The 26197-nt window shown below is 41.6% G+C and overlaps 1 protein-coding gene across 9 annotated transcripts in view; it reads left to right on the forward strand.

Moving 5' to 3' along the window:
* The window catches only part of FARP1 (FERM, ARH/RhoGEF and pleckstrin domain protein 1), a 225672-nt gene that overhangs the window by 127435 nt on the left and 72040 nt on the right, over window positions 1-26197 (forward strand). The gene's annotated exons all lie outside the window — the stretch shown is intronic.

Raw genomic sequence — 26197 nt, forward strand, 5'->3', positions numbered from 1 at the left:
CTCATCAAATATAATTTGAGTGCAAAGCCTACAGTGTGGCACCTGTATTGCATGAAATTCAAACCAAAATGCAATTGTTTGTCACAAGAGAGAGAGTGAGAGGTTTGGAAGTTTGATCTTCCCATCAAGAATCTAATGAAGTGTTGAAGCAGTTTTGCTCTGTAAATAGTGCAGGGCTTGCTACTGTTAATGAGGCAGACTGCATGGCTGGTTTTAATTGGGTTTTTTCCCCTTGTAGCTGCACTTTTTCAGCCTGTCAAGGTGATGGTAAGGTGTTACTGTATCCCAATGTACTACCCTAGGAAGAGATTCCTGCTACTCTGATGTGTCATGTCAAAGGTGGCAGATGGTATAAAGAGACAAAGAGGTCAAAGCTGGATAAACATCAGGGAAACGTAAAGGGATGAGACCAGAGTGCCGCAGCAACTGTGGAAGTACTGTGGGCAGGACAGCATACAGGGGAAAGGAGTTCTTCAGCAACCCCACCATTTGTGCTTAAACTCATGTCTGCCCACATCTTGAAAAACAAATAGCTCTCAGTCACCTCTACCAAATAATTGTGTTTGATGCTGTCTTGAAAGTTGAATAAATAGCTCTTGGGAGTCTGCTGGGAATAATAGAAACTAATTTTAAAATTGTAGCATAATTATTTTTAATATTGCTGCAGTACATTGGTATCATTTGAGTGCAGATATGCAGAAAGAATGTGAGTAAACATTTGACAGGTAAGTTGTATTTTAAAAACTGAGATGAAGCTATCCTAAACATGAAAAGTGCTGAAGTTTCTAAAATTAGCTGGGTTTTTACGACTCCATTAGTAGCAGGACTGAGTCCATGGTTTGCCTTATATATCAGCAGAATTTTACAGGGTTGTTCTTAATAGATCCACTGACTTTTGCTGAGAAACGACCAACTTCTAGAAGAGGTGGAACAGTGGCTGGCAATGAATCAGAACAAAACCAAGGGAGAAGACCTCAAAGCAGTTGAAAAACAAAAAACATTGTGGCCAGGACAACAGGCTGAGAGAAAGCTCTTGAGCAACCAGAGGGCTGCGGTCAAAGCTCATAGCTGCTTGCTGCTCAAAAGCAGCACCAGCAGAAAAGAAGTTCAAGAAGCGTCATTTGAAATTTGAATGTTTAAATTAGCATGTACACTCTTCCATTTTTAGGCATCCTAGTGCTTTGGTGTGCTAAATTTTGGACTCCTTCACACTTTGCTTCTTTGAATTGTCAACCTAAGCAGTCAGAAATCATGAATCAGCCTCCCCCTGCCCCCAGTGGCTTAGAAACCATGAGATTTTTAAGAAGTAACAGATGTTTTGTTCTTTTTATTTGCCTTCTGGTTTTTGAGCTTGCAGAGTTCATATTTTAAAAGTGTTTCTCCTCAAACCCCAGGCTAGCACTTTATTTATTCACTCTTCAAATTTAAAACAGATTCTCCCATCGGCCTCAGTAATAGGGGGCTTAAAGAAGAAAGATTCCATGCTCATGACAAAATGATGAGTTGGCATTGCTTGGATCCTTTAGGTTGTCTTTGGGAATATAGGATAGGACTTGGTTTTCTGGGTTACTGAGCACAGTCCTCTCTTATTGCAAGCAGCCGTGTTATATAATCCCATCCAAAATGTATTTTGACTCCATCTTAAATGTACCTATGTTCACTGCCCTGTATATTCGCTATGGAAAACTCTTCCAGAATGTCACTAATTAACCAGATACAATATTTCTTCTAATTTCTAGTCTAAATATATTCATAGCCAGGTTAATACCCATTTGTTCTTGTATTAACATCATGCTTCAGCTGACGTGAGTGTATAATGTTCCTTGGGTATTATTTCTGCTTTTGCTCTCTTTCCTTGCACCTAGCTTTTTGTTCAGGTGTGGTCAACATCAGCATTGCAAACTATGAGAAAAATTATGCTAAAACAGTGTAACCTGCAGCTATCTTTAGCTTTTAAACCATCCCCAGTACACAGTGGCCTGTCTTTCTTTCACGTCTTTGATGTGAGCAAATTTCAGATGTTTTGTGCATTTAAATAGAATATTCAAATGTTGACTCATTGGTTACAATAAAAGTAATGCAGTCTAGAACAAGATATGGTTACGCTGCTCCTAGGAGGCAGTGGTGATCAAAAGTATGCATATGCTTTTGATTAACAGCTCATTCTAAAAATGAAGTAGATGTTAATACGTAAAGTGATTTAATGGCAGTCTGAGAATAAAGTGGGGAAAGTATGCTGCTTACCTACCAGGTGGTATAGTCCAGCCTGGTACGTAACTAGTTTAACTGTTGACTACTGGAAAGTTGTAGTGGAAATTATGTAAACCGTCAGGCAGATTGGGCGTTCTCTGGAGGTTGTCCCAGCTAATCATTGCAGATTATATTACCTCACATTTCACTCTTACTTTGAGAACACAGTTTTCAAACTTGAATACTAAAAATAAGAAAATTAAGTTGGCATTTTGGGTATTTCAGTGGTGATTTGAATGCAGATTGAGCTGAAGACTTGCACCTCAGTTGCCTAAAAGGTTTAGTTTGAAATTTCTGTCAGTGTCCTCAGCTTGTGGATGGCTCATGGCCCATGGACATAAGGGACATTGTGCCAGATCCTTTACAGCGAGGCTTCCAATAGATTAGCCTTATGGAAGCTTCTGCCTCCATCTTAGACTTTCACCTGCATGTCTCAAATTCAGTTTTGGTCAAGGAAGGTGATACCTGAAAGTGAGACACCTTTTCCATGGCTGTTTGTTAATAAACAATCTTTTGATAATCAGGTTTCTAAAGGGTTACAATCACCAGCGGTTGGCAGATGAGATGTCCATAGAGAAAGACTTTCCAGATACTGGTTTGGAATGGCAAAATGAAGAAAGTTGGCCAGTTGCTGCTTGTGTTATCACTTTCCTAAGTGGCAACTGCAAGGTCTTAATGAGTCATCTCTTACGCAGATAATTAATCATTTAAATATATAAATTAATGTTATTCCATGCTTACCAGTCTAGTGTATTTTCATCATACCTAGGTTAATTGCATGACAGTTCACCATACCAGATTTTCTGGAATTGATGTGCTGAGTTTTGACAAAAAAAACTTGAACTATAATAATAGTGGTAGTGTTGGGGTTTTTTTGTTTGTTTTTCTGGATAATTACCACTATATGTAGGAACAGTAGTATGTGATCAGACATGTTGGATTTCACCTGCATTTGTGGAAGATTACTGCTACCTTTTTCAAAAACATGCCATTTGAGATACCTTGGTCTCACTGGCCACCATATTTTGATTTATTTCTCTTAAGAATTTGTTCTGCTTTGGGGGGGATTTCTTCTATTTCAAATTGCACATAGAGGATGGTAATAGCAGTGTGGAAATTTTATTCAAAAAGGCATAAGGTTTTTTTTTTGTTGTTTGTTTTCTTAGGCATCAGTCTCTTGGAGAAAAGACTTTCTACTTCGAAGATAAAGTGGCAAATTAAGGAATATTAAAATATACTGTGCGTGCTTGTTTTTGTTTTGTTTTGTTTGCCTCCCACTCCAAACACAGTTTGTTTGGTGTTCAGCTCTCTGCTCTCATTCAGCAGAGTTGAACGTGTAGTTGCACTTACACTTTCTTCTCTTCCCTCCACCTTCAAGTGAAGGAGTGCCATTACTTTCACACTGCTGCAGTACATATGAGTCACTAGACCATGTAGAGAAAGGAGTTTTGGGTGTTTCTGCTGTTGAGTCTTGCCTGCCCTAGTGGGAAAAGATGGCAAGGTGACATTCACTTGCAACCCAGCAGCACCTGAAAAAATTTATCACCTATGTAAGTCCCTTTACGTGGGATTAGTTAGGAGACTTATTGCCACTTCTGTGGCAAGGTGTGCTTTTAGGCTTTGCCTTTTTGTGAAATGAAAAAAAAAAAACAATCAAGGTAGCTCAGAAATTGACCACTGTCAATTAGCTCACGTTCCTCATCAGAGCTTCTGCTTGGACATCTCTTCACCTTTCAGGGAATCTACAGTAGGTCACTGTATTTTTGTGGTTGCAGACACTCAGGCTTTTGAGGTGAAAACACTAGGCAAACTCAGATTCAACTGAGAGCAGCTGTTGCTTTTGCTGTTCTCTCTCTTTGTTATGGTACTTGGCTAAAAGATTGGGTTTTTTGTTGTTTGCTTGTTTTAACCATGTAAACAAATGTCAAGAAAGCAAGAAGATATGTTTCCAAGGCTTAGGAAATGTAATATTTATTGTTTCAGCCATGACATAATCAGAGATTAATATTTATTCTACTGGATGTCAACTTTTAACTGTGAATAAATGGTTATGGAGTGGGAGAAGCTGCCTTTTCTCTATTTCTATATGATTTTGAAACGTGCTTGGCTGTGTTAGTGTGTGCCTTTCTATAATGACACTGCAGGTAAAACATATGTGTACAGATATCGGAAATTAAGTAGAACAACTGTTTCCAAATGCATTTTTGGCCCTTTCCCTGGCCTTGTGAGAGTGTAGGGGGAATTTCCAAAGAGAGGGCTGCCACCAAGTCGTAGTGGACTTTAGGAACCTCACCCTCTTGCCTCCCCTGTGCTTGTTCTTGGTTTAAGGACACAAAACAGTTTTGCAGTAGCAGTAACTAACCTCTGGGCAGAGTTTTGATGTGAAGTCTGGTGCCCCTAACATGGCTGATGCCATGGGGGCAGGCTTTCCCCAGCCTGACCAGTGAGCACAAGCGTGTGCTGCCTCCTGGGTGGTCAGAAGGGCAGTAGCTGGGGTTGCAACAGCTACCATAGATTAGCCTTCCAGTTATGGACAAAGTGACCTCTTGCCTTTGTGACCAGAAGCCATGTGTTTGAAAAACAGCTGTGTAGTGAGCAGCAGAAAAGAGAGCAAGAAAAGCATATTGTTGAGTTTCAGAAACACGCTATTTGGTGAAAACAGTACTCACAGAGTAATTCACACACAGTGATACTCTAGAGGTAGGAGACATCAAGAATTTCTGGTTTGAGGTGCATGGTTGTAAGGGACCAATATCTGTAATTCTGGGCTTTTTAGTATGAGAAGTGAAAGTCTTCAGAGAAGTAAAGCAGAATAGTAAATATTGAAAGCTGAGTTTGAGCAGGAAATTTTGGTTGAAATTTTCCTTCAGTCTTTGTATAGCTGATTGACAGTTTGAAAATGTAATACTTGGTGTTGTAGCTATGGCTTGTGATTCTATGTGAACAGTGCCTGTTGTTTCCACACAGAAGCCATCAGAAATAGTAGTATATCATGAACGTACAGAGTATTACATTCCTTGTTCTAACTGCAGGATCGAGTCTTTAATTTATGACACCTGTTGAAAACTTTGTGAGTGACATTTTTCTTTCCAAAGCATGGTCATTGGTATCCTAGCATGCAACTGTGTTATTACATTATTAGACTGTTATTTCTATGACTATTTAGAGGTTAGAGGTACAGTTTTGTTAAAGACATACTGCTGTAGGGATATGAATATTCAGGCTATTTTTGTTGTCAGCTTTGGGCAGCTTCAGACACTGTCAACAAAGAAAGCAAAGCCTTGTTTGTTTGCTTGATTTTATTTATTTATCTATTTATGATGTATGGGCTTCTCTGATGCTTGGAGCCATGAGTGTAGCATTTCAAGCCTATTGTGAATACTTTAGAAGTCCCCCTCTGCCCCCGCGTAGGATACTTGGCTAATAGCGACTGCACAAAACATCTTAAATGTAATCACAAGACCAGATTTCACAAAGCACTTAGCAGCAACATAAAAGGTTAGTGTATGCTTTATACTGGGTTTGGTTTTGGTTTGGTTTTTTTTATTTACACAAGACTGGATGTTTAGTGAAGTATACTATTGCTAGAAATAACAGTAAGCAGATTTTTGCCTTTAGTCAAATAGTCATTAAAAGAGGACTATAAATCGCCCCTTGTATAACTGCATGCATTGTATGTGCCATGGGTATTTTTCAGTCTGTTACTTTAAGTGGTGAAGGAAAAAACCTATGCATATGTGTATTTTCAGTATAACTATATAAATATATAGCTATCTAATGGGATTTAGAAGGTATATTTTTCCAAATCACTTATTGATCTGTCAATGTGGAGACAGTGGAATCAGAGACCACATGTGTGTTTCTTTTAATTGACAATGCCAGTTCTTCGTAACTATAAACCTATGGCTGTTAGGCAGACATGTTCCATTATTTGGCATCTATTTTAAGACCTTAAGCAGTAGCCTACACATAAGGTGTTTTATTTACATTTTTCCTATTCAGGTTTCTTTATTCTTGAAGACCGTCACTGAGTGTTTTCTGCTAGCAAAATTTTGCCTGTGGGGCCACATGTGCTCTGGGAAATACTGTTAGCCATTCCAGCCAGCTGGCCTTGCAAGCTGCTCAGTTCCTGAAGAGCAGAGCCATGTGTCTGCAGGGCTGGGGGGTCATTCAGCATAGGTGCTCAGCACCTTACGGGATGGGTCTGCTTAGTCAAAATTCGATTCTTATTCAGTAGGCTACCGTTGGACTCTGAATCTCCTTAAAGCCATCACCTGAAGTCTAAACGAAGATGGAAGCCCTTCTTTTGATCAGGATAGTGCTGCTGAATGTTGTGTTGTTGAGTCTTGAGTTTCCTTTCATTGATGCTCTATAGCTCTATATGTAGAAAACTGAGCAGTGTTTGTGTTTAGGTAACAAATATACCAGAGCTCCTTTTCAATATAGGCCGCAACATGATGTTGAATGGAATTGGTTCTTTTTACGATAAGAAAATATAGGACTTATATTTTGCTCGTAATTCTGATTCATAAGTGTTGGGCAACACGTTTAGGAAACAGAGGGTTTTGCTGTTACTCAAAGCCTGTGCTGTAGCTCCACTTTGGGGATCTGGCCCCCTTGTTATATGTTCTCAGTGCTACCTTCTTTAATTCTGCTTTGTCTGCTGTTGTCTTCTTAAGCTCCCTTCAAGACCATTATCTTGCTTAAAACAAATACACAGCTTTATAAGAATGTCACTTTCTTCTATTCACCCCTCTTTCTCCAAAACAAAATGCCATGTGTGTCCTATCTCAGGCATGTGGAAAATTGCAAGCAAAAAGTGTGCCAGACCATACAATCTTACCCGTGCTAAAGTTTTAGAGAAAGATTGATCTCATCTGATTTTAGTTGTTTGAACATCAGATTGTCAGGGAGTAGGAAAGGCTCCCTCAGTTGTTGGTTGAATGACAGGTGCCCCCTGTGGGCAGTTCATCTTGGGTGTGTGATACATCTGTCTCCAGGTGGGATGAATTTTCTCTCACAATACTTCTCTCTTGTCTGACTGCAGAGAGACAACCTAGACGATGATCTTAGACTAAACACCTAACTTCTAGACAGCCAAAGTTGGGTGAGTTGAACTCTACCGTGGCCACCGGTACAGCTGTGGGAGCACTGTGCACAAGCTCACCAGTCACCCCACAGCTCAGCCCTGACAGAAATCTGTTGCTTTCAATGCATTTATTGCCTTAGATAAAAGAGTATTTAGGAACATTTGGGGACACTGTTGCCAGCAGTTATGAGGAGCGAAATGGATTTTAAAAGTGCCCTCTCTTGATTGTAATTATTGGGAGTGGAAGAAAGACGGTCATGCTTTTGTTGAAAAACTGCAGTTGATGGGACAAGTTTACACCTCCGCTGCTTTCAGGATGAACGGCTTTTTGCACATCAGCAAACATGTGGTCTGTGGAATTTTTATGTTCAGTATTGGATCCATATGGGATGTTAGAGAAATGACCTCAACAGATCTTGTGATTTCTCAAACTTTTAAAATTACCCAGGGTAATGCTAACCCTAATTATAAATCTCCAGCAAGGGCACATATCCAGATATATTCAACATCACCCAAAAAGAAATGTAAGCCATTCCTTAAATATTTGATTTAATGTCAGGATATCCTGAAATAGCTGGTGATGAGAGCAGCTTAATGGGTATGAATTACATTTTTTATTGGGAAATGTTTGTCTTTAGTAGTTTGGTCACTTTAATTCAGTTTCGGGAGACTGTTTAAAATATGCTGATGATGTCAGCTAATATGCGTAATATCTTTTGTGTAAGTATTTATCTGTTTCCTAACAGCACAGTAGACAAAATACCTCATGAATGTTAATGATAACAAGAAATAAGTTAAAGACTGTAATCCAGAGGGAGAAGCAAAATGGCAATGACATGAAGGTCAAGTTCATCTATTCAGTTTTGGCTGGCCTGAGTATTTCTCTGGAAGTACACTTTGTTCCCTTTTGCTGTGAAGGAAGTCCAGGGCAACTAGATGCTTAATTGCAGTTAAAAAGGGGTGAATCTCAACCCAAGCAAGACTTTGAGTGTGGTGGGGGAAAATACCCACCCTAGAAAATAGCATGAAAGCGTGTTGCCTGGTTAGCACATAACTAGAGTTGGAGAGCACCCTGTTTCAGTGCCAGGGAATCACGTTACTTTATACTCAAGAAGAGTGTGTGCCCTCTGAATGAACAGTTTCTAACAGCGATGATCATAATTTACCTTTTCCTCACCTGAATTGTTCAAAGTCTGCTTACAGTTGTGATACGTTGGATGGAAGAAATTAATTATCTGGGAGGGGATTGAATTCCTGTTTTGGATCACATCCTGGTTTTCAGCACCTTCCACTTTCCCTGTAGGCTACAGAGAGAAAGTAGGGGCAGCTTGCGGCTGTGAGCATGTGCCATCACATGGGAGCAACAGGAGGTATTGGTTGCTGGCATTTGCTGCTTTCTTAACAGCAGGAACTAGTCCTCTCCAAGGCAAGAATTGTGTCCAGGTACGATGGTCCCACAGGTGAGAACCACACACTACTAAACCCACCGACGGACTAATCTCTATATCATATTGCCACTGAGTAAACCTCACTTTGTTCTTGGAGCAAACTGTGCTGTAAGTACCCGTAATAAATATTGATTGCTTCTTAGACTTTTGGTACCAGCAGAGGTGATGAGATGTAAATTCCAAAGATGACAGACCTCTGTATTTGCTAGTCTTTGCACTTCCTCAGCCTGGTTTTAGTCCTGTTATTTTACTACAAAAATGAAGACTTTTTTCTTGGTGTGACCTCTGGATGGCTAGACGCAGAACTGCAGGACCTTGTTTGGTCATCAGATCTTAGGCCTACCTGGGGCATGATGGCTAACCTCCCCAGCTCCTCCAGTGTGTGCTCTGTACCAGTCTCCCACTGGGACTCAGCAGTGACTGCCTTTGCTCAGCTTGTATGAACCTGCCGAGGAGTGTCGATGAGCTGGTAAGAATTAAAAATCCAGCAGGATGACAGTGGCATATGGCTGCACATATCTTTCTCAAAGAAAAGGTTCCTTTGTCAAAGGAAGGTGGTTGATGGATGGTCGAACGAGTTGGGTGGATTATTAATGTAACTCCAGTGCTGTTGACATGTGGAAATTTGATGATAAAATGTGAAAAAAAAAATCATGATGAGTAGGTGATGAAAATTAGTTAAAACTTACTAGTGTTGTTTAGAAAGTTAGAGGTGGTGTAAAAGTGGAATATTATGTCCTGTGAGCATTCATCACATAACAAAATAATAGAGAGTAAGTGGATACTCCATAACAAAATGGAAAACAAAGTGCATCAGTGTCGAAATGATTCCCCATATACATCAACCGTCTCATTCAGCAGTCCTTGAGGGCGAGAATTAGGACACAACACCTGCATGCTCAGACCTAAATTGTATTCTCTCTGCTTCACTTGGAAGGGCAACCTGTGAAGATGACCCAAAAAAAAAGGGAACCAAAAGAGGAGAGGCCACCTAGATGTTACGATTAAGAGGGAGAATGGTGATAAATACCAGATGACTCTGTGAAAAGTGAGGAGGAGGGAATTAATCAAATTATGGCCTTGACATAGGAACCAGAGGTGCAAAAGTGCACTCCATGTTCCTTTCTCTGCAATGCCTACACTGTTATCCTGTCCAAGACCTTGTTCAGAGTGTGGGAGTAGACGGGATGTCTCGAGCTGTTTGGTACCCAGTAATTTTAGCTCCCAATTCACTAAATATTTACAGTCTAAAAAAACAAGAGCTGATAATAGTGGCTCCTTAATGCCCACTCAGGGTTGTGGCTCTCCCTGTTTTAGTCACATGGTGTTCTCTGTCAAGCATTAGGAGACATTGTGATCTAAAATGAGTGAAAGGCCGCTGCAAGAAGTGTGCAAGAAGTAATCATGGTTCCGTGACATTGCAGTCTTCTGTATGAAGAAGTTCTCCCTGTGGAGATTTATCCTGAGTCTGACAGGGCAGTCTGACTTCTCGAAGTGAATTATGGTGAAGAATGATAATTTCTGAAACTGTGTTTAAGAGATAGTGTTTAAGTGGAGGTGTCTGAAGTGTGTGTATATGCTGGCCCAGAGCTTTGCTTGAGGGTTGCTGAGAACATGGATAACCTAAACAATTTATAAATAGGTTATACTTTTGTGCCTATTATAAGTTAATAAACATTCTTCATCCTTGCCTATTGTGCTGGTTTAGGATGAAGGATATTTATTAAGTCTTATAATAGGTACAAAAGTATTTTTCAATTTGGAAAAAAACAAATCTGGAGCAACTTTCTGATGAGCCAATTAATATAATAGATGATCAGTGGTAAATTCTAAGCAACATTCTTCTGGCTTTTATCTCCAGATACTTGTGGTCTTTTAAACAATTAACACTTAACAAGAGTGGCTGTTCATATCTGAAGTTTATCATAAGGTTTCTGTATCCTGTTATAACAGTTCCTAGGAAAAAAATTATGTCATCCTCTTCAGTGCTTTGGTAGATCTGATCTTATCAGTGCAGTGCTGGGCAGGCAGGCCCTCACGGCTTTATAGAAGCTCGTTGCCTTTTCTGCTCAGGTGCCGCAGCCAGCAGAGGATTGGCGCTCTCAGGTAGGCAGTAGCTGATAGTATTGAATTCTGTCTGCTACAGGTACAGCCATCCTTCCGCTGCCTCAGTCTCTGTCTGGGGGCACCTCCAGCAAGCAGTGTGCTCTCCTTGCACACTGATTTGCTTAGTTTTATCTCCTTTTGCTTTCCATTGGGGTCTTTCGAAGCTCATCTAAGGAGGAAGTGGGAACACTGCTTTTATTTTGGCCATTTCATTTTGTAGGAGCCAAAATTCTGTTTGAAATAAACATGAGCCTCTTTATAGTCTAGAGGTTCCTCAGTTCTTATTTTTTTCCTTTCACACTTAAGTATTGTAAAGAATATATTTCCATGTAAAACTGTCTTTCAGAAAGACATTTATGCCAGCTGTAGTTATATGCCAGCTCTAGTTTATAAAGAAGTGGAGGAAGAGGGACCACCTCCCAGATGATTCATATTTTAGGTTGACTGGTGGTCTGAAAGTGCTTATTTCCCCTCTGTTGATTAGAGAGGAATCTGGGAAATTTATTCTTCTGCCTTGGGCACCTCAATTAAATGCTTAGAGTTAGGTGGAACTAATTTGGACTTACCCATAAAATAAAAAGCAGAAGATGGAAAAGTTTTTTTCTGACAAGTTGCTCAAACCCTGACAGATAATAATTGCATGGCAATCTCTATTGATACATTCAAATGACATCTCGATAATCATCACTTGTAGCATCCAATTATGCTGTTATGTTGTAAATAAAAGTATTGCTCTTGCATACTGCAGGAATCTGGAAATTACCTGAATATTAACACCGAATAAAGCGTATTTGTAAATGTAAATTTAAAATGAGATGCATGCCATCGTTAAGCACGTAAGGACTTGGTTTTCGTCACTAAGAAAAAAACCACAATTTAGATAAAATCAAATCATTTTTCAGTTACACATGTTATCCTCAAGGTTAAATTAATTAAAACTCATTCTGGAGGAATTCATCTTAAGACTGAAAATGTGGTCAAAAAAGTCACTTTATGTTAGCCTGATGTTTGACTTCTGGTAGCACATCCCCAAAGACTTCTCTTTGACATATCCTGAACAGAGAACGCTTGTTTCCCACGAAGCCTGTCGTTGCTGATAAAGCTCATCTGTATCAACGTGGTACCTAATACGGCACTGCTGTACTCTGGCCTTAAGAAAAAAACAGTTGAGTGGCTCATTTGCCTTTGCTGATGCTGCACCTAAAGATTTAAATATTCTGTCCAAAACCCAAGTCACAATAACTAAGTCTATATAACACATCTGTTTAAACAGGGCAGCATTGCACATGAAAACAAAATAGAAGCCATGAAAGTTGTGTTTCAGAGGCTGTGTTAATGTACTTGTGATAGTAACACGGTGTTGCTTTCCTTTGATATTTGAGGCCTTTATCTGAGCGACAGAAAGCAGATCTCTTAGGAATCTCCTTAGCTTGAATGTTTTGTGTGGTTAAATGAGCAATGAAGCAGAAGGGTGTAAGCTATTTCCCGCTGAAGTATTGCACGTTAACTGCAGGCACCGGCAGTTCAGTAAGGTACACACACATACATGTGCACGCACACACATACACATGCAGCACACGCGTATGTAGAAGAAGGGGTGAGAAACCAGGCAAAAGGTGAATGTTCCAAGTTCAATGTAGGTAAGAAAGAGTAAAACCTTGTTCATAGTCAGGAGGAAGCACTCTGAAGATCGATGAGAGACTTTTGCCCAGCTCAACCACATGCTGTTAGCAGACATCATCATGTGCAGCTTAAAAGTCCTGCTGGCTTTTCTACCCCCTGCACCTCCCCGCAGCCCACAGATACAGGCACAAATCCCTTCTTTTCCTGGTTTGCCACAAATGCACAAGCAGGTCTTTGTTCTATCTGTGGCGCTTTGCTGTTTAATGCTAGATTCAACAAGGTCGGACCCAGCAGCTTTGGATTTTGGAGGGACTGGAGGTTAAGTCACTGCTGCTTCAGTGCACACCAGCACCACTGCTCTGTTTGTGCTCCCCAGTGATTGCTGCAGTTATGTGTTGTTTGCTAACATAACCATTCATGAGACTTTTACAATCCAGTGCCAGTTTAATCTTTCGGAGACCTGGGATGACTCATGGGTGGATTTTTCAAAGCATCTGCTGTGTTGGGAGATGCTGCAAGTTGCAGGCAGGCTGCAGAGTGGAAAAGCTCCTGAGGATCATTCTGGAAAACTGTGTAGCTGTATTTAAAAGGGAGGTGGTTATTTTTTCTCTCTCCTTGAAAATGTGACTTGCCTGCATCATTATGAGATAACTCTGAAATTGGTTGGCGGGAGAAGCCATTGCTGTAACACCTGCTACACCAATTTGCCTTGTTCGTCTTTCCACTCTGGTTTGTGTCCCACCAAAGGCAGCACTTCACAGTGATGCACAAAACACAGAGCTTGTACATTCCCCTGCAAATCCCGTGTGTATAGACAGTTGTCACTTTTTCTCCTGTGTATTTCTTTGCATGTTTAAAAGACAGTTCAGGCTCCTAATGTATTCAGTCTCAAGGTCTTAAGAGGCTGCTTAGAGAAATGTTGGGTATGTTTCTTATACATTCACGACACAAAGGTTGCTAAGCTGTTCGAGTTTGTCAGGTTGATGACAGATCTTGCATGACCAGACAAGAAACTCTTCCATGTTGGGAACTTGACTGGCAAAGACCAACCCAAAACTTCTGCCTTTCGGGTACTTAGAGATGAGATAGCTTGAGACTTACATTTTGCACTTGGAGATTTCATTTCCATGAAAATACTTTGTGGGTATGAATTTTACTCATTAAGAATGAACTCGGGACCATCTCTGTTTCAGGTTCACATGTAAAATACAGGACTAATCCACATCCAGCCTAGAATAATAGTACGATGCTACAGCCAAGCTTCTTCTTGGCCAGTCCGCATCGATTTTGCAAGATGGGTCAGTACAAAGCAGATCCTACAGAAAGTCTTAATTGTTTAAATTTCATGCAAGGTTACCTTTCTTACCCTGCCTTGTGTTGTGGCTGTAGGAACACTAGTACCAGCTGGAGCAGTGGCCAGGCTGAAGGCAAGAGTTAGGGTATAACATGAATACATTATAGATTAACAGCAGCCACAGGCTGAAGACTTCATCTAAGGGTGTACTTTCAAGTTAGCAGTGCGGTCATGAAGAGTTCCATATCCTATTGTTAAAATGTGCTTTCTTTCCTCTATTGAAGTAAAAAGTAAAATACATACAATTCTGGATGGTCTCAGCTCTTGCTCAGATTAATAGTCCTGTTGAGACTAATGCAGGCTGAACAGGGATTATCAGAAGCTTTTGCCTGTAACATTGAATTTTGCTTTAGATTTATGATTTAATATTTTGCCTGAACATCTCCTTTTTTCTTCCCCCCCCCCCCCACCTCTCCCCAGCTCTCAGAGTTCTTGCATTTAAAATGATTTCTTCAAAGGGTTTTACTAGAATCGTGGCTAAACTAAAATATACCCAAATAAAAATAGCAAATAACCTCTTTGCACCTCAGTCTGGTTTTGTAGTTAATAACTCACGTACTCATGTACAGTCATAGCACTCCATATTCTCATGTTTCCAGTCTGCCTGTAAGGGTTCTGTTTTCATATTTGATGGCTTTAGAATTGCCTACTCCTTCATTCTAGTAAAGTGTTTGCTTATGGCTAAACAAAATGAGGAAAAACGTGCAGGCAAAGAAAACAGACCAGCGAAGAAAGTCGTCTGAATAATTGAATTATTTTATTTTCTTCTCAAGCACTACTTAATGTTATAAAAAGAAACCCCGAGAAGGCGGTTAGTCAATTTTTGCCTTGAAACAGAGAGGAGTGGAGAAGTGGGAGGTAAGGGGTGGGGGGTGTCACAGAGATTGGGGTTTCCATCGCCAGTGACGCGCTGGCTGCTGTGCTGCTGAATTACACGGAAAGCACTGAATGGTGCCATTATATTCCTTTTCAAAAGTTGTGGGCTATGAAATTCAATCTGAGGTATTTTTAATGAGTGTTCTGAGCCTCAGTTGCAGCTCTTCCCAAGAAACAAGGAGCACAGTGTGCTCCTAAATAGCGCCGAGGCCGGGGGTTAAACTCATTCAGTTTTCTGCTCACGAGGGGGGAAAGTAATATCAACATTTATTTGACAGGTATATACTTGCTTCCAGAGCTGAGCTTCAGTAAAACAGCTTTCCATAAAGAAAACGTTCTGAAAAGTTAGGTTCTATCAGCTTTGCATCAAACTCCCATCTAGTTTCTGAAAATGAGTCTTGTGTGTTTTCCAAAGCCAGTGCCCGCAGTGCCCACGCTGGGCTTGTGCTGCGGGCATCCCGGTGCCGCAGAATGCTGTGCCCATAGCCATCAGGCACATCTCAGTGGGCAGAGGCTCGTGGTGGAGGTGCAGCTTATGCCAGATGGGGTGATCTGCCCTGGCTGTCAATTAAACATAGATAATTCAGAGGTAATCTTTGTCAGAGAGGTGCCTGCTGGCATCCCTGCATCTCCACTAAGGGTTTTGGTGTCAGAGTTGTGATGGCTTTGGGGTGACTCCTTCCCTTCTCACACCTCTCAGTGAGACACAGCTCACGTAATGAACACGTGGTTCTAGAAAAGCCATGTAGCACAAAAGTATTGTTGCCTTCCATTTTTCTTGCATGCTGATTTGCAAAGTAGTTTGCTGCAGGACGTGAGGAAAGCACTGTTTTATGCATCTGCCCTGCAGCTCACTCCAAGATCTGAAATTTGTGATGGGCTGGCTCTGGTTTTTGCAAGTCATTGCCATTCAGTGTCAAGGCTCTGAAGCTGGAATACGTCGTGCTGAGGACACTCTTCAGAAAGGAAAATAGTCTCTTCCAGCAGTGGATGTTTGCCTTGCTAATGGGATAAAGAACAACCACAAACCACTTTTTAGTTTTGCTAGTAAAATTACCAGAGATGACTCAGCATTTGCAAGAGCTAATTTAGGGAGTAAGATGACATATTAATAGTAAGTTTTTTCATTGTTCTTTTAATGCCTCATTTTTCTTGTCCACACTCTGCATTTGAAATGATGTTCAAGGAAAGTAATTTTGTTTTAGTAACAATGGCTCTGGCAAGAGTCTACCGCTGGAAGTCTCCAAGAACTGAATGGTTGGTGTGTGATATTTTGCAGCCCTAACAGTTAGTTAAGACTCAGTCTGCCACTACTGATTTCCCACAAATATTTTACACCTATCTGAAGGCAATTAGCGGTAATGGTTGTACTACAAGAAAAAGGATTATTTTTTTCAGGAGGACCAGTTACCCTGTGCAGAGGCCTGTTGTTGCAGTTTGATGTTTTTTGGGTAAGGGTTTTTTGGGAGTTACTGAGATTAGCATGCACGTTTCAAGTAAAGACATGCATTGTCCCCAGCAGACAGTTTCTTAGAGGCTCATTAGGCAGACAGCAATGAAGTTTTTCAGCTGAATTCACTAGCAGAGGGGATCAGAGCATCCCTTTTAAGCTGATAAGGTGGTTTTTAGGTACTTATGTGTCAAGCGTTGTTTTTCAAATCAGTACCGAAAAGACAAAGTCAGTTGTTATTTTCTAGCTGAGAGATGTCAGCTAGTTAAAATGCTGTAATGCAGCTAAAGGAACCAGGGAACTGGCAAACTAATAATGAAGTGTTTTGTTAATGCTTTTCACCATGAATAACATTTTGTAATAAACAGATGTGTACCTAGACTACAGCAACCAAAGGTTGAATGTTTTTTGGTCTATAGGGTTTGCAGTGTTTAGCTGACAAGAAGTTCCAGATTTCCTTGGGCACGATGACAGTGGGATGGATGTACAAAATAATTTCTCCTGTGAGGTTTTGTCCCTACAGCTACCTGAGGAGGAAATCTTCCTGGCTACAGGAATCTGCCTCTTTCTTCCCCTTTCATCTTCTTTACAAAGGGCTCCACTAGTTTTTTGGTGGTTGCTGCTGGATCTGCAGTAACAAACTCCTTGTCAAGTAGAAATTAGAGTAATTTAAAGGTAGGAAATAAAATCAGTATTATTATCAGTTTGCATTTGTAAGAACTGCAAAGAAATCAGATGATTGGATTGTTACACCTGAAGATGACAGATTGGTCTACAGTATGAAAGGCTCAGTTCTGAAGGTGCCCAACTCATCTCTTCTTTCAATCTCACTTGCACACTGAAATGACATATATAATATAGAGTGGGTGGTATTTCCCCATTAAGTTATAAAGGTATGATTTTATGAGCCAAGTGAAAGAGACCAAGCAGAGCCTCCAATTCCAGTAGCTTTACTGTACTGTAATTACGGAGATGTACAGTTACCTGAGGATTTACTGTAGCTGAATTTTGTAGTAGTCTGACTCTGCTATAAGAAAAAGTTTAACCAAGCACTACTGAAAATAGCCTCATCATAAAACTTTACATTAGCTTTGCTAGGTCATCTTTTTCTTCTTCCTTCCACACTATTTAACTATTAAAGAGGATTATTTAGTTATTCATTTTCACAGAATCACAGAATTCCAGGTTGGAAGGGACCTCAGGGATCATCTAGTCCAACCTTTCTAGGAAGAGCACAGTCTAGACAAGGTGGCCCAGCACTCTGTCCAGACAACTCTTGAAGGTGTCCAACGTGGCCAAGTCAACCACTTCCCTGGGGAGATTATTCCAATGGTTGACTGTCCTCAACGTGAAAAATTTCCCTCTTGTGTCCAATCGGAATCTCCCCAAGAGCAACTTGTGTCCATTCCCCCTTGTCCTCTCCATGTGACTCCGTGTAAAAAGGGAGTCTCCATCTTCTTTGTAGCTATCCCTTAAGTACTGGCACATGGTGATGAGATCCCCTCTGAGCCTCCTCTCCTCAAGGCTGAACAAACCCAGCTCTCCCAGCCTATCCTCATATGGCAGGCTTCCCAGTCCTTTGATCATCTTGGTGGCCCCTCTCTGGTCCCCTTCCAGCCTGTCCACATCATTTTTGTACAGCGGGGGCCAGAACTGCACACAGCACTCCAGGTGTGGCCTGACAAGCGCTGAGTAGAGTGGGATGATGACTTCTTTATCTCTGTTGGGGATGCCCTTTTTGATGCAACCCAGCATCCTGTTGGCCTTCTTGGCCGCAGCAGCCACTGTTCGCTCATGTTGAGCCTTCTGTCCACCAGGACCCCCAGGTCCCTTTCCACAGAGCTGCTCTCCAGCCAGGTGGATCCCAGTCTGTGCTGCACTCCCAGATTATGTTTTCCCAGGTGCATGATCTTACACTTCTCCTTGTTGAACTTCATAAGGTTCTTGCTGGCCCACTCCTCCAGCCTATCCAGATTTTCCTGCAGAGCAGCTCTCCCTTCTGGAGTGTCTACTTCCCCACTCAACTTGGTGTCATCTGCAAACTTCATCAGGCTACACTTGATGCCGTTATCCAGATCAATTATAAAGATATTGAATAACATTGGGCCCAATATCGATCCCTGGGGGACTCCACTAGTGACAGGTTGCCAGTTTGAGAAAGAGCTATTTATCACCACCCTTTGGGTGCAGCCTGTCAGCCAGTTCCCCACCCACTGCACAGACCACTTGTCTAGGCTATAACGCATTAATTTCTTCAGGAGGAGACTGTGGGGGACCGTATCAAAGGCCTTGGAGAAGTCCAGGTAAACAATGTCCACTGCCCGCCCCATGTCAACCCGTCAAGTCACTTTGTCATAGAAGGCCACCAGGTTTGTCAAGCACGATCTGCCTTTAGTGAAGCCATGTTGGCTTTTCCCAGTCACGTGCTTCATTTGACTTGTGATGGCCCCCAGGAGGATTTGTTCCATAACTTTCCCAGGGATTTAAGTAAGGCTGATGGGCCTATAGTTACCCAGATCCTCCCTTGAGCCCTTCTTGTAGATAGGGGTAACATTTGCCTTCCTTCAGTCCTCTGGTACATCCCCCGTTCTCCATGACTTCTTGAAGATTATGGAGAGTGGCCTTGCAATGATGTCAGCCAGCTCTCTCAACACCCTCAGGTGGATGGCGTCAGGGCCCATTGATTTGTGGGGGTCAAGCTCCTGTAGTAATTCATGTACTAACTCTTCCTTCACCGATGGTGGGTCGGTGTTTGGTTCAATTGGCAATTTTGTTCCCAAAGCCTGGGACCCTACAGTGTTGGTAAAGACAGAGGTGAAGAAGGTGTTGAGGGCCTCTGCCTTTTCTGCATCATTGGTGATTGATTCTCCTTTTCCGTTTAACAGTGGGCCTATGTTTTCCTTCTTTTTCTGCTTGTGGTTGACATGTCTGAAGAACCCTTTCTTCGTATTTTTTATGTCTACAGCCAGTTTCAATTCAAATTGGGCTTTTGTTTCTCTAACTGCGTCTCTGCACTCTCTGGTTATGCCCTTGTAGTTCTCAGGGGATAATCCTCCACTTCTCCATTTCTAGCATGCTTCCCTTTTGGATTTGAGTAGACCCAGGAGGTCATGGTTGAGCCAAGGGGGCCTCTTGCTCCGCTTACTTCCCTTTCCTTTGTAGGGGATAAATTGGCTTTGTGCTTCCAATAGAGTTCTTGAAGAATTCCCAGCTCTCACTAGCTCCTTTGTCTTCCATGGAAGCCTCCCATCGAATCCCTCCCAGTTGAGCCCTGAATGCACTGAAGTGTGCTCTTCTAAAATCCAGAATCCTTGTCTTAGAGGTGACCTTCAGCACACTCAGCAGGATCCCGAACTCCACAATATTGTGGTCACTGCAGCCAAGGCTATCACTAACCGAGATATTACAAAGCAGGCTTTCTCCGTTTGTGCATAGCAAGTCCAGCAGCACCTCCTTCCTGGTTGGCACATCTAGCATTTGTATCAGGAAACAGTCCTCTGTACATTCCAGGAACTTGGTGGATGACATGCAAGCTGCCGTATTGTTCTTCCAGCAGATGTCTGGGTAGTTGAAATCACCCATCAGGACCAGGTTCTGTTGGACAGAAGCTTGCTTTAGTGCCCCAAGTATCGCTTCGTCGGCTTCATCATCGTGGTTAGGAGGTCTATAGCAGATGCCCACTGTGAGGTCCTGCTTGGAGATGACCCCTTTGACTTCAACCCAGAGGCATTTGATAGAGCAGTCGTAATCACCATAGTTGACTTCGATACATACAAGATGTTCCTTGATGTAGAGTGCAACTCCTCCACCTCTTCTACCTTGCCTGTCCTTACGAAAGAGCTTGTAACCGTCCATTGCAATCCCCCAGTCGTTTGAGTTGTCCCACCATGTTGCACTTACTCCTGTGATGTCCTGATAAGTATTTAGTTTTCACCTGAATTTTGCTGTTGGCTATTCCTAGTAAAGTTGATTTTGGGCATTGGAAGAGAGTTTAAAGTCTAGCCAGAGCAATCTTTCTGCTTTTGCCTATTTTAGAAAATATTTTGACATAAGCCAGTGTGTAATGATCAGAAATCCATGAGCACAGTTACAATAACAAATCTGTGTATGTTCAAATGTAGAAAATTGCAATTTCTTTTGGAGAAGGTGCTAGAAATGCAAGCGAATGAGATGGCCATTAAAATCCTTCTCTTTGTAGTATTGCCCCAACAGCTGTTTGCTGTGTTGATTTTTGGCGAGCAATCACATACCTAAAATAGCCATTTTTGAAGTAGTCTTGTTTGTCATAGCTGATAGGTGGAGGAAAAAAGTGTAACTTTGCTGCTGCATTTTTTTTAAGGGCAGGTATTTGGAGTAAAACACACCGGAAGTAAAAAGCACCATATGTTACAATCACACTGTTTAAATTAGACGCCAGCATCAGCAAAATTGACTGAAGGGTAAAACTGCACATCAGCGACTGTGGAAGGCAAGCACTGGTATTAAAGGGAATACAGCTTATGTGGTGAGTGTAAAGTGGGAAAGCAGTCCACTAAAATCTTGAAAGAAAGGAACACTAAATAGTCTTATTGTGCACACAGAGCAGATGATCAATCGCCTGTTTTTAAGGCAGTATAAGAGACTTATTCTGTTACTGCATTTGGCCTCAATCCTGCCTTTGATGGTATGTGCGCAGTCTGTGCAAAAGCATGTGGGATACGTGCCAGGAGTGGAGCCTTCAACTGCATTCAGATGGAAAATGTCTTAAAAGGAATGAGTTGCCTTGAAGTTATAGTGAAAATTTGCCTCTTCTACACCCTCCCTCCAAATGGGATGGATACCTGGTGGCTGTAGGTACAGAGTGGGGATCTGCATACTTAAAAATAGCAGTGGGAGTGTGTGGCTGCTCTGTTCTAAGGTGTTGCTTCTCCTCTTTGCTTTCACCTGGTATGTAGGGGTGACAAATCACGCTTCTTCAACGCTTTGTAACTACCCAGCCTAAGCTGAACAGCAGAGGAAAAGCCCAGGTGTAAGAGCTATCTTTATGGTCTAAAGCTATTTTTATAGTCATCTAATCCTTCCTATAGGATTAACACCTACACTTTGAAAGGGAGGAGAGGAGAAAAAGGGCAGAGGATCTCCAAGTGTCCTGGCAGCGTTAGGTCCACAGCAACAGCACGCAGACCAGTGCTTATTGCTTCTAATCCCACCTTTCAAGTAATAGACTTTTGCTAAATAGGAATTATGCATTTCATTTTACTCCAGAAAGGAGAACTGTTTAAAATATGTAATTTGTCTTTGGATGCTGACAACATTGTTCTCCTGTGAGTAGTTTTTAAGCCTCCTTTGAAGTACAGGTTTCTGGCAGGGTTATTTGTTTAAGAACCCTGTTGCTCAGTCTCGTCTTTAAGGTTATTTTTATACTACTTGCTTATCATGAACACTTGTTGATGGGGTTTTTTTTCCTTTCAGAGCTGTAGATACATATATAATTTTTAACGGCTTTGAATAACTGAGAAAATAAATGCTGATAGGAATATGGATTTGTTATTTTTAGTATTGATTATGACTGTATATAACTTCAGCAATAGTAATGAAAATAAATACTGGTTGAAGTTTTCGCTATCATTTCAATGCAGTTGCTAAACTGGAGTGTAAAAATAATTTGGGAATTAGACTAATTTGAAGTACAAGGGGTTTTCAGAGTGATTTCCTGCAAAAGAACAGATACAATTTTAAACTTGGTATTTAAGCATTTGTAAAATATTTAGTTTGACCAAACTGTCACTCGTATAACTCATAATGTGGCAGGAACAAGGCATTAGTGGAAGAAATGTCTGCCTTGATATTGTGGCAGGTGTGAATGAAGAATGTACCTTTTTCTTTTAGATTAATGTAACATAGTTACTTTCTCTCTTTATCAGCTGTTACTAATGCACAAGCAAGTGTAATTAAAAAAACAACAAACTCACTTTTTTTCTGATCCAGTTGCAGCACTTTTGAGGAAGAAGAGAAGGAAAACAGAATGGTTCGTGCTGCCCCATGAAGCTGTATCTCACTTCGATCAAAACACTGATGGGACATATATTTCTCAGATGTTCCAAATAAAGTGCTTATTTTATTTGTTTTGGTTTGGTTTTTTAACCTGGTATTACTGCTCAGTAGTATTAAAGCAAACAAACAAAAACCTTTCAACTGAAGATCTGTTCAGTCTGGGATCTGAGATTAGTTCGCTAGACAAATAAAAACTGGTAAAATCACTATTTGGTCCTAAACAGGCACTTTTTTTGTTGTTGATAGAAGGTTAGTGAAATAATTGCTTAATTAACTGGAGGATGGGGGAATGTGTCCAAACCCACTGCTTTTAAAGTCCTGGATAACTTCCAGGTATTGCTATGCACTGCAGTCTGTGCCAAAGAATGGTCTAAACAAGTATGTAAATGGAAATTTTTTAAATGATTGGCAATTGCTAAAACATGAAAGAATTGTTGAGCCTATTAAAATATTCACCACTGGAAGATCGTACGTAACATGCTGGTTTGGATTTTGGTGGGAGCAGAGGGAGGGTGAATTGAGTAGTACTGAAATAATGAGCAGACAGCAAATGTTGAATGCACAATGTGTAAAACAGGCTACTTTGGGTACCTTCATAGCTTGCAGCTAAATGTGGTGCTGCACATTATTCATATTTAGAACTTAGTGGCCTGACGTTCCCTGAAAATATAAAGTGACTTTTAAAATGTGATTTCATTGAGCTAAATGAAGGGCTAGTGCAAAATGCATTAAGCAATAAGGATGTGTAGCTGGAAATCAGTGAGCTTCTTTTCACTGCAATGAATTTATAATGTTATTTTGGTGTAACTAAATACAACCTTAAGAGAATAATAGTAACTTGCTGCTGGCAGTATGGCTGAGATTCACCTCATTTAAAATGAACCCACTCCCTGTCATCAAGAGTAAAAGAGTACAACTGTATTGCTAAGGAAACGTTCATTGCTAGTGTGCTCAGACGGCTGTTTTGGGGTAGGAAGAATTGCCCTCTGGAGCTGCAATATTTCTTCATTGATTATACAAGAATCTGGCTGTCAACAAAAACAGGAGCAGGGGACTGACACCCACTGCAGCTGCTTCCCAGCTCCTGGTTGTTGCATGTGATCTTTCCTGAGTTGTGTTCCACCGGTACACCATACCTCCTGTTTCCTGTCCCTCGCTGCCTTACAGTGTGGCATTTGCGGTAGCAAATGGTCGGAAGGTATAGTCTTGCCATTAGCCTTCGTTGTGGCAGCTTCCACGTCAATGTCCCACTTGCATGTCTCATCCTCCTCCTTTGATCTTCACTTCAGGTCATTTTTTTCCCTCCCTGGTGGGAGCTTTCACTCGATGATGCTCAGGGAAAGCAGGAGATATGACTCCTGCCTCTCCTTTCCCATGTCCTCTGTATTGGCCACATTGAAGACCTTCGCTCATCCCAGCATATGAGGCTTTCATGATGGTCATGTAATGGGCCTTTCTCGCTGTGGCAGGGAAAGCCCCTCCTATAGCATAGGCTGTAGTGTAGCCTTTCCCCACCCTGAAACCTTACACGGATGCATAGCTATTTTGGGGGGCTCATGGGCCCCCATGGATGAGACCCATGCCAGCGTGGAGCAGGGGAAGCGTCCAAGCTATGGCTCATGGGACATGGATGCAGCCACAGTGCCGTGGGGCAGGAGCTGATGAAGCATGCCTTGTGCTCGCTGTCTGAGGCATGGCAGTAGGGTCACGCTTGATGGTTGGAAAATGCCTTCCAAGTTCTGGGGAAATCTGGTGTTGTCCCATAGGCCTGGTAACCACATTGAAATCAGACATGACTGTTGGCTACAGATGATGTCATTGGTGTGGCGCACTCATTCCTGAATGCTTCCTCTGTCGGCTCGCGTTTGCCGTGACCTGAGCAACTGCTGGTTTGCTTCCATACCCAGCGGACTGAGATTTTAATTTATTGTGTTTAAATTTTTTAGTAGGGATGTCATGGAACTGCACTGAATCAACATCTCTGTGAGACCGAGAGTTCCTGCTTTTATCGATGTTGTACTTCTCCCTCTGGTCCTGCGAGACTGGAGCGTCATCAGGCTCTAAATCTTGGCAGATTTTACATGCACAGTGTTTCCCTTGAATAAAGTGTCAGATTTTATTTTGAGGTAGACTGATCAAAGCTAAGATGAGTTTAGAATAATCTTATTTACAAATACTTGAGTAAGAAGCATTTCATGTTACCGAGGCACACTTCAGAGAAAACGCCAAGTGACATAAATGCTACGAGATTGCCATTCCGTCGTCTAAATGCCTGCAAGAAAAAAAACTTATGAAAACACTCAGCAGGTTTTAATCAGTTGCTTTTACTCATAGTCTGAGATCAGACAGGCTTGCTCTCCTCAGTTAACCTTGGATGTTGCGGTAACGCAGGTGTGCTCTCTGCCTTTTTTCCTGTTGGTCAAAAATCTCCACGCTCACAGAGACCTTCTTTTCTCAGGAAGAACAATGAACTTTGGTCTTTGTCAGACAGTAGTCCATGAGGTACTTTAGTAAGACGTTTACATACATACGCACAGGCACGTTTTCGTTTTACTGGTTGTGCATGTGGGTGAAAGTAATATCCTCTGCCTCTTGCTGCGAGAGTGTCTGTTAAACACATCCTTCTGCTCTGTAGCGGTCCCAGCCAAACTGAGGAGGCATGAGACCAGTCTGGGAGCAGGCGCATTTGCCTAAAGTTTCTAAATCATTTGTAGGTGTATTTCTGGAGCAGTAAACTAATATCGTTATTACACTCCATCTAATGTCTTTTTAATATTATTCTGTTGTCTCCAAGAAAATGCACTTACTGGGAAGCTCTTTCGTTAAGAGGCAATGTATGCTTGGATGTGCCTACGTACAGTGATAGATGGAGTGGAAAATGTGGGAATCTTTCTGTTAGAACTGACACACAGTGTGATGGTTGATGCTGGCTTGGCAGTGGTCATTGGGGATGCTTTCATTTTAATGAAGCTGGAGGACATGAATTGAATGTATTAAAATATATTGGCACTTGAAATGTATTTTGGATGGCATTATGTCAGATCAGAAGTTCTCTGTCTAGAAAAATAGATGTCTTCTTTTTCATTGCCCTCTCCATATCCTCTCATTTGGCATTTTGGAATGATTTGCTTTAATTACTGCAAGGCTGATTGTGATGAATGCTTAAAAAATTAGTACTCCTATCTGCAATCGTTCTTGATCTGTTTTCTGACAGTATTCCTGAGGGTAATGTTTGCTACAGCTGACATTAACAAACAGTTAATAAAATAGTCTAAGTGAACATTGCTTCCTGGTGGCATAGATCTGTTAGAGGCACTGGGAGTATGCTGGGTAAAAACCTGCTCAGCAAGTTCCTGGGGAGGTGAGCTTGGCTTTCCCTTACAACTTTCCAAACCAGCTGGAGTTGAAGGGTCCGGTTGTCGTATCCTGCATCACCGGGGCAAGAGCGCCGCTGTGGTGGCACATAGGTCCTGTGCCTTCCCTAGGAAAAAGTCATCCTTTCAATTTCTCTGATGTAAGCCTCACTACTGGATATTTACTTTTCACAATTCTTATCAGACAATGTTAGATAAATTGCTTCTGGAAAGATGCTTTGTACTTAGGGCTGTGGCTGGAAAACCAGGTGTTACCCTAGGTGGAAAAGCCCTGGGGATTTGTTTTTTGGTATCCCAGTGCAACAGAGACCAAACTGCATAGGAACATATCTGGGAGGAGGTGGGAATGAGCAGCTGCTGTCTCACAAGTAGCCTGTTGGTGCAGGCACTGCCTGGAGTTGCCAGGACCTGGGCTCAGGCTCAGGTTTGAGCCAGGTTGGCCAGACTGCCCGCCTCTAATGGTTTTCTTTTCTTCGCTTGGTTACTGCTGTTTTATTTTGCTCGAGTGATTATTTACTGGGCAGACAGGGAAAGGGCCAAACTGTAGGTTGAGTGCAAGGGCATTTGACCGGGGTGTGATGGGTCTTTTTTAAT

Source organism: Phalacrocorax aristotelis, chromosome 1 (genome assembly GCF_949628215.1).
Source record: "Phalacrocorax aristotelis chromosome 1, bGulAri2.1, whole genome shotgun sequence".
NCBI lineage: Eukaryota > Metazoa > Chordata > Aves > Suliformes > Phalacrocoracidae > Phalacrocorax > Phalacrocorax aristotelis.